Genomic DNA, 10,313 nt, shown 5'->3' on the forward strand with positions numbered 1-10,313 from the left:
TTTGGTTTTTGAATGTTTTTATTGTTTGTTTGTATTATTTGCATGTGTGATTTGGTGTTTGTGTGTATTTTGGAGTTTGTGTATGTTTTGGAGTTTGTGTGTGTTTTTGTTTGTGTGTTTTAGGTGTTTGTGTTTTGGATGTTCGAGTGTTTTGGGTGTTTGTGTGTTTTGGGTGTTTGGGTGTTTTGTGCATTTGTGTGATTTGAGTGTTGGTGTCCTTTGGATGTTTGAGTTCTTTTGTGTTTGTGTGTGCTTTTGTGTTTCTACAGCTTGTGTATGATTTTGTTTTGTGTTTTTATGAATTTTGGTTTGTGTGTGTGTGTGTGTGTGTGTGTGTGTGTGTGTGTGTGTGTGTGTGTGTGTGTGTGTGTGTTGAGTGTGTGTTTTTTATATTTGCGTTTCTTTTATGCTTTTGTGTTTTTGATGTTTGTGTATTTTAGGTTTTTGTATATTTTTCTTGTATAATTTTGATGTTTGTGTTTTTATTGCTTGTGTTTTTGGTGTTTTGTTTTTAGTGTGTGTGTGTTTTTGATGTTTGTGTTTTTGGTGTTAGTGTTTTTGTTGTTAGTGTTTTTGGTGTTTGTTTTCTTGGCGCTTGTGTTCTTGGTGTTTGTGTTTTGTGTTTCTGTGAGTTTTGGTGTCTGGGCTTTTGGTGCTTGTAAATTTTTGGTATTTGTGTTTGTTTTTGCTTTATTTGGTGTTTGTGTTTTGTTTGTTTTTGTTTGTTTTTTCTTTGTGTGTTTTTGGTGGCTGAGAGTGGTTTTTGCGTGCTTTTTGTGTTTGTCTTTTTGTGTAAGTATTTAGTGCTTGTGTTATGTTCGTGTATGTTTTTTGTTTGTGTTTGTGCTTTTGTTTGTTATGTGTGTGCTTTGGATTTTTTTTGTACATATGCCTTTTGTTTCTGTTAGTGGATTTGTGTTTCTACAGTATGTGTGCTTTTATATTTGTGTGTGCCTTGGTGTTTCTGTGTAGGCTTTTGTGTTTGTGTGTCCTTTTGTGTTTATCTGTGCTTTTGTGTGTGTATGCCTTTGTGTTTTCGTGTGCCTTTGTGTTTGTGTGTGTGCTTTTGTCTGTATTTGTTTTGCATTTGAGTGTGTGCTTTTGTGTGTGTGTGCATGTGCTTGTTTTTATGCATGTGCTTTTGTGTTTGTGTGTGTACTTTTGTGTTTTTGTGTAGTTTGGCGTGTGTGTGTTTTGTGTTTGTGTGTTTCTGCTTTTCCTTTTGTGTGTTAGTGTTTGTGTGTTTTATTTTTACTTCGTTTTGTGTTTGTGTATGTTTCTGCATTTGTTTGTCTTACTGACATTGAGTTGGCGTTTCAGCGGGATAGTGTGAGTCTACACATAGGAAGGAAAAATAAGATTAGAGAAGGGAGTCTGCATTAACAGGATCTAGTAAAGGAGAGGAAAGAATGAGGAAAAAGTGAATAATGACGAAGTATTGTTAACGAAAGCAAAGTGGAAGGGGAACTACAAACTATTTCATTATCAACATAATCATTATCATGATCAGCAAAAGCAATCTATTCGTCGGCGGTTCTCAAAGACGGATTTCATAAAGTAATAGGATTTTCATGATACAAAAGTAGATTATTTATTGTCCAGCGTTACTGAGTTATATCTCAACTCGCCAGGCAGTCAAGTAATTAAAAGTACAATTGGAGACAAATTGAGGCAAGGAAGAGGGAGACAAAGTAGGTTTGAGACAGACAGACAGACAGACAGAGTGACTGAGAGCGAGGAAGAGAGAGGGAGAGTGAGAACGAGGTCGAGGTAGAGGGAGGGAGAGAGAGAGAGAGAGAGAGAGAGAGAGAGAGAAGGGGGGGAATAGCGAGTTGGGGGGAAGAGCGAGAGGAAGGAGAGAGAGGAGGGAAGATAGTGATAAGGAAAAAGAAAGACAGTGAGCGAGGGAGAGAGCGGGGAATAGGAAAGGGGGGGGGTGGAGATGAGAGAGAGAGAGAGAGAGGGGGGGGGAATGGGTGGGAGAGGGAGAGTTGGTAAGATCACACTGTTGCGAAGTTTAGAGGAAGATTTGCGGAAGTTAGGGTGGTGGAAACAGCGGCTGAGGCTTCCAGAATGCTAACCTCAGGGGTGGGGCCAACTCCACCCTAGTTCCTCACACACCACGCGTTTAATCTTGTTTACTGCCCGTTTTTGTAGTTTCTTTTCCACGTAACTAATTTCTTTCTTGTCTGCTCTCACTCAGTGCAAACTCTTTCCTGCCTAATTCATTTTCGTTTGCTTAGCTCATAACTGTTATTGGCTTCTCAGTTCATCAGAGTTTCTTTCTGCTAAACTCTCAGTAGCTTCTCTTCTGCTTAACGCACTCTAGTTTCTCTTTTTTCATTCTCTTTCTGCTGTGCTAACTCTGTTTTCTTTTCCTACTTTGCCTACTCTCGTTTCCCATTCTACATTACCGACTCTAGTTTCTCTCTCTGCGTTACTCACTCAAGCTTCTCCTCTTGCTTTACTCACTATGCTTTCTTTTCTGTTTTGTCCTCTCTCTTTTCTCCTTTCCTCTCGTTTCGTTTCGTTTTTGATGGCTCCAACATGCTTGCATGCGTCGGCTTTGGTCAACTAATGGCGGCTCTCCCTGTTGCTTGGTCTGTAGCAGCTTCCCTGTTCAGTCTCTTATCCCTGATATCACCCTCTGTGACCTCGTCCCAGGTCTTTTTCTGCCTACCTCTCGCAACTCTGCCCATGACGTTAACACTTCTCACTTTCTGCACCCATTTATCTTCCCTCATCCTCTTCACATGCCCAAACCACATCAGTCTACCGCTCATCATCACATCAGTACACTGCAGTCCCAACCTACCTTTCAGCTCTTCCATCGCAAGCCTAGCCCCCCCCCCCTCAGGCCTCACACTCATGGACGCACTGCACATCCATCTAATCATTGTCTTTCAGCAAGCCTGAGCCTGCGAATATCCCCTTCCTTTACTGCCCAGGTCTCACTACCATACAGCATTACACCCCATACACATGCTGCATACAATGATCTCTTAGTACGGAGGGGAAAGCCCTCTCAGTGTCAGAAGGGGAAACAGTTCCCTGAACTTCTTCCAACCACTCCTCACGCTAGCCACAGAGCTAGCTCCAGCCCCATCTCCAGCAAATAACATGTCTCCCAAATAACAAAACTCTTTCGCACACTCAAGAGACTCACAGCAAGTTCAGTCCTTTCACGCCTGACAATCTCGACATGCTCTCCCCGACACCGCACAAATAAAATCAGCATTATCTCGCAGTCTGCCTATAATACCGCTACATCTCTTATGCACCCACTTACCACAAACACTGCACAAGATGGAATTACTTCCCACGCCCTTGTTGCAAATGGCACATGGCCCCTCCCCTCTTCTTTGACAGTATCGCCACCAGCCCTAGATATCATCACTTTTGTTTTATCTGCTTTTATTCTTAAGACCTTGTGCCCCATACTTTTCTCCAGTTCCTAAATCTTTCCTCAGCCTCCCTTTCATTCTCTGTCCAATCTTATTTGTCTTGTTTCTATTTCTTTGAACCCATTATAGTTTTTACTTTCCTGTCCCACTACCGTTTCATGTTTGCTTAACTCATTCTAGGTTATTTTCTAACGAGCCCGTTCCCAAACTCTCGACGTTTCCGATGCCATATCATTCCTCTAAGTACTTCATGACCCATTTGCTAATTATGAGTATAGTCTTCCACCCTGCAAATGACATCATGTCTTCTGTCTCTTCAGGGCTCATTCCCTATACCTCACAACATTAGAGCCATGCCTACTTAAATGACTAACGAAGAAACAGCTTTTACACTCAATTTTCATTTTTCATACCGTAGCTCTTGTGCACATCTACCACGCATGATTTCGGCTTATGTCAGACGATTGTTCTGTCTTCAAGAAAAACAACAGCACAAAAAAAAAGTTAAAAACTGTCACGAATAATTTATGTAAAATTACCATCTCACCATTTTGGATGATGAGCTGTAAGATTATGCTAACACCAGAACATAAAACAAGCAAAGAAACAGAGCAGCAAAATAGATGTATAGCCGTAGGACTGCTTTGTTCTGCCACTGAGCTTTAGGAAATACTGTGCGGAAGAACGACCATCTCTGCCAAGTTAAGGTTGACGGAATATGATCAAATGAAAACATATTTTTTACGGTTCATGTCTCATCAATAGTTGCTCATCTAAAAAGAGTCTCTTCTTCAGACTTACCGTTTCATTTTTAATCTCTTCATTCGGATGACGTGCCAGTAATGTCCATTTCAGTGACTTTACCAACAGACGATTTCGGTTAGCCTAGGAACAATGTCTCGTACTGAAGGGATGTAGAATACTATGCTTTAGATTTCTTTTATTTAAGACTCTCCTGAGTTTTATAAAGGTCATGAGACAAGAAAAAACAAAAACAGCGTAAAATAAATGAAATTAAAAATGTCACTATTGAAGGATTTAAAAAGATAATTTAAGATAAAAACATACCTTTTATAACAGCTAGAAAACATGTAGCTTTTGGACGGCAAAGCACAGAACCAGAATATTGCTCTAAAAACTATTAAAGCTACAGTAGATTTATGCACATCACTAAAAACTAAAGAAAAATTATAGGTGTTACCTAAACGACTTTCCTCAAAATCTGCCCCATAAAACTTTTAAAATAAGCCGTATTGACCATCACAACAGTGTTTTCACGGAAATTGCCAAAGCTACAGTAGATCTACAGAACTCATTGGAAAGTTTATGGAAAAGTTGTATATGATACTTACATGCCACTTCCCCAGATCCACCACCATATTGTTAAATAATGTAAAAAAAAAAAAGAAAAAGTGCCTAGTTGAATACCAAAACTGGGCATTCTCGAAAATTGTTGAAACTATACCAGTAACGGAACTATTCACATCATCGGAGAGGTCATACGAAAGTAATAGGCGTTAATTATGTGACCAAAATTAAAATTTTCTACTATGTTGATGAACATAGACAAAAAGCACTAAACTAAGTAACAAAATTGGGTTCTCTAGAAAAGTTTTATATCTGCTACGGACTTACTTGTATCATTGAAAAGTTATGGCAGAAATATCAGCAAGTGTGCTAGCTCGAACACAATCTACACTTTTCAAGCTTTGGTGCTTATATTTTATTCCTTCTATTACCGGGCAATTTCATTCAGTTTAATACAGACCTCTAGTAGCGAAGAGGTTATCGAAGAATACGAAAATCTAAAGCTGAATAAAATCGTCTGGTGGCGGCAAGATGGTTAGGCCTCAACCACTTTACCTTTCCTTCTCCCCTTCCCGCTCCCCTTCCCTTTCTCCTTCCTTCTCCTTTTCCCTTCCCACTCCCCTTCCCATTCCCCTTCCCATTCCCCTTCTCCTTCCCATTCTCCCCCCACTCCCCTTCCCATTCCCCTTCTCCTTCCCATTCTCCCCCCACTCCCCCTTCCTGTCGTTACTTTACTCTCCAGCCATTTACATTTTGACATATCATCAGTGCTACCTTTTTTTTCTTTTTCTTATACCCATTCTCACTCTCTCTCTCTCTCTCTCTCTCTCTCTCCTGCTGTTTTCCCTCTGTTTTGTAATTTCCATTTCCAATGCCTTATATCTCACTGTTGTTTTATTTTTTTTTACTTCTCGCCTGTTTCTTTTTCTCTCTCCTCCCATCTCCCGATTTCACTCATGGGTATCTTTCTTACTCTTTTCCTTTCCATTTTTTTAATATTCTGACAGCTTGCATTTTTTCCCTTTTTTATTAACATTCTTCCCCTCTTGCTATTCTTCCCCCATATTATTATCGCTTTGCCCTGCTGCCTTCTCCATTGCTAGTGCACCACATTCTGATGCTGCAGTTTCTTTTTCCTCTCCTTCTGCCTCCCTGCTGCAACCCTATCCACCTAACCTCTCCCCTGTCAACCTTTCCTTCTGCTTGTTATCTCTCACTTTCATTTTTTTTACTCTTTTGTTTTGTATTAGCTGACCATTCCCCTTGCCTCTTTTTTTTTTGTCTTCATTGCTCTTGCATTCTTCTCTCAGCCACTCCCTTCCTGACTGCTGGTATCCATGTTTCCTATCCCCAATTTCCACATCGACACTACATTCATTTTTCTTTTGCTGACCTTTCCCTTCCTCTCTGCTTCATCCTCACTTTTCACTTTTCTATTACAGTCATTTTTCCGCTTGCTGACCTTCTTCCCTTCTTTGTGTTACCTCGCACACTGCCAACTCATCCGACTTTTATCATTCCCATTCTTCATAACCACTGTCTTTAGGCCATTCATCCATCTTTGCTCAGCTGTATTTCTCAGGTTATCAGTCTTTCTCTTTAGCCCGTATTCTCTTCAGCATAGGAGTCTTCCTAGCACCTTTTCCCTAGTGATATATTTTGCTTATTACACCTCATTATTACCGGTATTTTGTCTCTTACTTATGTCTTTTTACATACCTTTCATTATACAATACGGTACATATGAAACAAGATGGAGCACTGAGAGAACGCAACATCTATCTATCTATCTATCTATAGCCCGACGCCCTAATCCCGCAAAGGGTGGCCGCAGATAAAACTCCTCTAAGTCACTCTGTCACCCACCATTTGACTGCACCCCCCCCAACTCACTACCCCCTCCCTCATATACCTCTCAACTCCATCCCTCCACCTCATCCTCGGTCTTCCCCTCCCTCTCCCTCCCTCCACCTCACCTACATACACCCTCTTAGTCAGCCTTTCATTCTTCATTCTTTCCACATGTCCAAACCACCTCAGTGTATTTCTCTCAATTTTCTCAACCACATCCACATCCACCCCACAACGTTCCTTCACTTCTTCTATCGTCAACCTGTCCCTTCCTGTCACTCCACATGCTCTTCTCCGGTAACTCATTTCCACTGCTCTCACTCTTGACTTGTTCCCCTCTAGCAAGGTCCATGTCTCTCTTCCATACGTCAGGGTAATGATCACAGTACTATCATGCAGTGACTTCTTAACTTCCATACTCACCTCTTTATTTCTCATCACCGCTTTCAGTGAACCAACCACCCTCCTTCCCTGCTGTACCCTTTCACGCACTTCTTCCCCAAAAGTTCCATCTTTACTCATCATATTACCCAAGTACTTGAATGCACTCACATTCTCCATATCCTCACCATCCAACCTCACTGTGCATTCTGTGAGTTCATTCCTCTCAAACACCATAATTTTACTCTTGTCTATATTACCTTTCTAGATTCTCTTTCTACACACTATCCCAGATTCATTCACCAAACCTTACAACTCCCATTCATCTTCACTCAGCAATACAGTATCATCAGCAAACAGCAACACCGGAATCATCCACAACATCCAACCCCAAATTTTTGTTTGATCCGCTTTCAAAAGTTTTTCCTGGCTCTGTGACCTTGGCCCTCGACTGACTGTTTTCAAAATCCTATTGCTTTATCCTTGTCTGACCGTCAATATTTTCACCGACTTTGCTTCAAATTAGCCTTATTTAAGTTATAGGGTACACACACACACACACACACACACACACACACACACACACACACACACACACACACACACACACACACACACACACACACACACACACACACACACACACACACACACACACACACACACACACACACACACACACACACACACACACACACACACACACACACACACACACACACACACACACACACACACACACACACACACACACACACACACACACACACACACACACACACACACACACACACACACACACACACACACACACACACACACACACACACACACACACACACACACACACACACACACACACACACACACACACACACACACACACACACACACACACACACACACACACACACACACACACACACACACACACACACACACACACACACACACACACACACACACACACACACACACACACACACACACACACACACACACACACACACACACACACACACACACACACACACACACACACACACACACACACACACACACACACACACACACACACACACACACACACACACACACACACACACACACACACACACACACACACACACACACACACACACACACACACACACACACACACACACACACACACAGTTTAAGACACGGGACAGTACGAGCTTGACTCATTCCTGTAAAAATGCAATTAGGTAAGAACAATTAGGTAAGAACACACACACACACACACACACACACACACACACACACACACACACACACACACACACACACACACACACGAAGAAATCATAATCTCCTCACTATAGCGCTAGTGTAAATATTAGCATGCCCAAAGTAAATATAAAATGGTAAGGGAGGGATGATAGAAGGCTTCCAAACCCAACGTAATCATCCTCATTAATCTCCTCCTTGCCTCCATTCTTCCTGTTCTGTACTGAAAAGCAGTTATTCTTTAATTTTAGTTCCAGAATCCCATGCATTTCTCATTCCAATTCCATATCCTCCCCATTCTCCATTATCTCTTCTACGCCTATAATTCTTCTGTTTGTCATTCTTTACGTTAGTCTTCCCATTTCCATCATTTTATATGCATTTCCTCGTCTTCCTAGTTATTTTTCTTAACCCTGGCTGTCCTCCTTTGTCTTTTTTTCCTTAATTTTGATTTCTTGACCCGTTTAGTCTGATGACACTCTTTTCATTCTTATTAATCCACCAGAAGGTGATATTATTCAACTTAGACTGCACATCTAGTAGAAAAAACAATGAATACTATAACGAACCTCTCCGGCTTGAATGTCATGGCTGAATAAAATCGTCTGAAGGCAGGAAAAATGCAGATGGTGTCTTTTAGCCGTGAAGGTTAATTTCCTCACCTCTTTCCCCTTTATACCCCCAGTTACCCATGTATCCCCCTCCCATACACCATTCTCAAGCCTAGGGCTCTCTGTTCAATTCTTTCCTCACCTGTTTCGTCTGTCAGTATCACAAATAATTGCTACATTTTTTCATGCCTCCATTTCCACAGTTTCTTTCACTCACAAATCTTTCATGCTCCACGTCTCCCTCTTCATCCTTCACTGATCTCTCCACGTTCCTATTGTCTCCTTCCTCAACAACACTTCGATCCGGTTCGGTTTTCAGAATCCTAAATGCTCTATTTACTCTCGTACCACTCCTAGCACAGTCTCCCCAAATCATTCCTCTTCATTACCTTCCCCCAATTCACCCTGCCCTTACCTTCCCGTCTCCATTCTTTTTTCTCCTATCTCAGCCCTTACCTTACATTTATTCATCCATCTTTCCACTTCTTTACTACTACCGCCAGGGTAGCTGAGCGGTTTGCAAGGTATGAAACTCCAGGCTCGATAGATCCATGGTTCAAGTCCTAGTTCGGACAGCTGGCTAATTTCGACATAATTGTCCATCAGGGTTTTGTTGGTTGGCAGGTAAAATGATTACGTGGGCTAGGGTGCCACTTAGGGGAAATAACTATGGTAACCTGGAGGATGCAGTAGCCTTGTGTCCTGGGATACCTGTTGAATAGCCTTCTGTAAGATCAGAGGCCTAAGTTATAGAAATGAACACCTCGGATAAGCACCTCATGAGTCTGCCCCCACTTTTGCCTTTTGCTAAGGCATCCTTCCCTTTTCTTCCCCTGTCTACATTTTATACTCTCCCTCCATCTCAGTACTTACCTGACTTTCTCTCCCGTCACCCCATCTCAGCTTATCTCTCTCCGCGTCCTTTTTCTAACCCCGATCCTCTTTACCCCTCTCCATTTCTTACCTCGTATCTCTCACTCCCCTTTCCTTTTCCATCCTCTAGTCTCTCACGTTTCGCTTGCCTTTCCCATACCAAATATTTTTTCCCCTTTCTCTTCTCCCCAACCCATCTCTAAGCATTTACCTCTATATAACCTGAACTCTCTCCTTCCCTTAACTTTCTTCTATCTCACAATTTCCTCTTCCCCCTTTCCCTCTTCTCTAGACCCTCAAAATCTTTCCCATATCGTCTTTGCTCGCCATTTTCCCTTGCACATTTCCTCTTGCTCCTAACCTTCTTCCTCCTACCCTCCTAGCCCTCCTCTATTTCCTTCCCGTTTCCCCCTCCCTCTACCTTTCTGTAACCTTTTATCTCTTTCTGCCCTCAGATCAGTCCCTGTGATCTCTCTTACCCCACCATCACCCATTCATATATCGTCTTCATCTTCTCTCGAATACTTCATCTCTATCCTTAAATCATCACCTTTACGCCTATATCTCCCGTAACTCACCATCCCTCCCTTCCCCATTTCCGTTTTTCCTCCCTCCTCTACCCTTCAGTCCCTCC

Source organism: Coenobita brevimanus, chromosome 97, assembly GCF_032717465.1.
Source record: "Coenobita brevimanus isolate Jiangsu-jjx chromosome 97, ASM3271746v2, whole genome shotgun sequence".
Taxonomy (NCBI): Eukaryota; Metazoa; Arthropoda; class Malacostraca; order Decapoda; family Coenobitidae; genus Coenobita; species Coenobita brevimanus.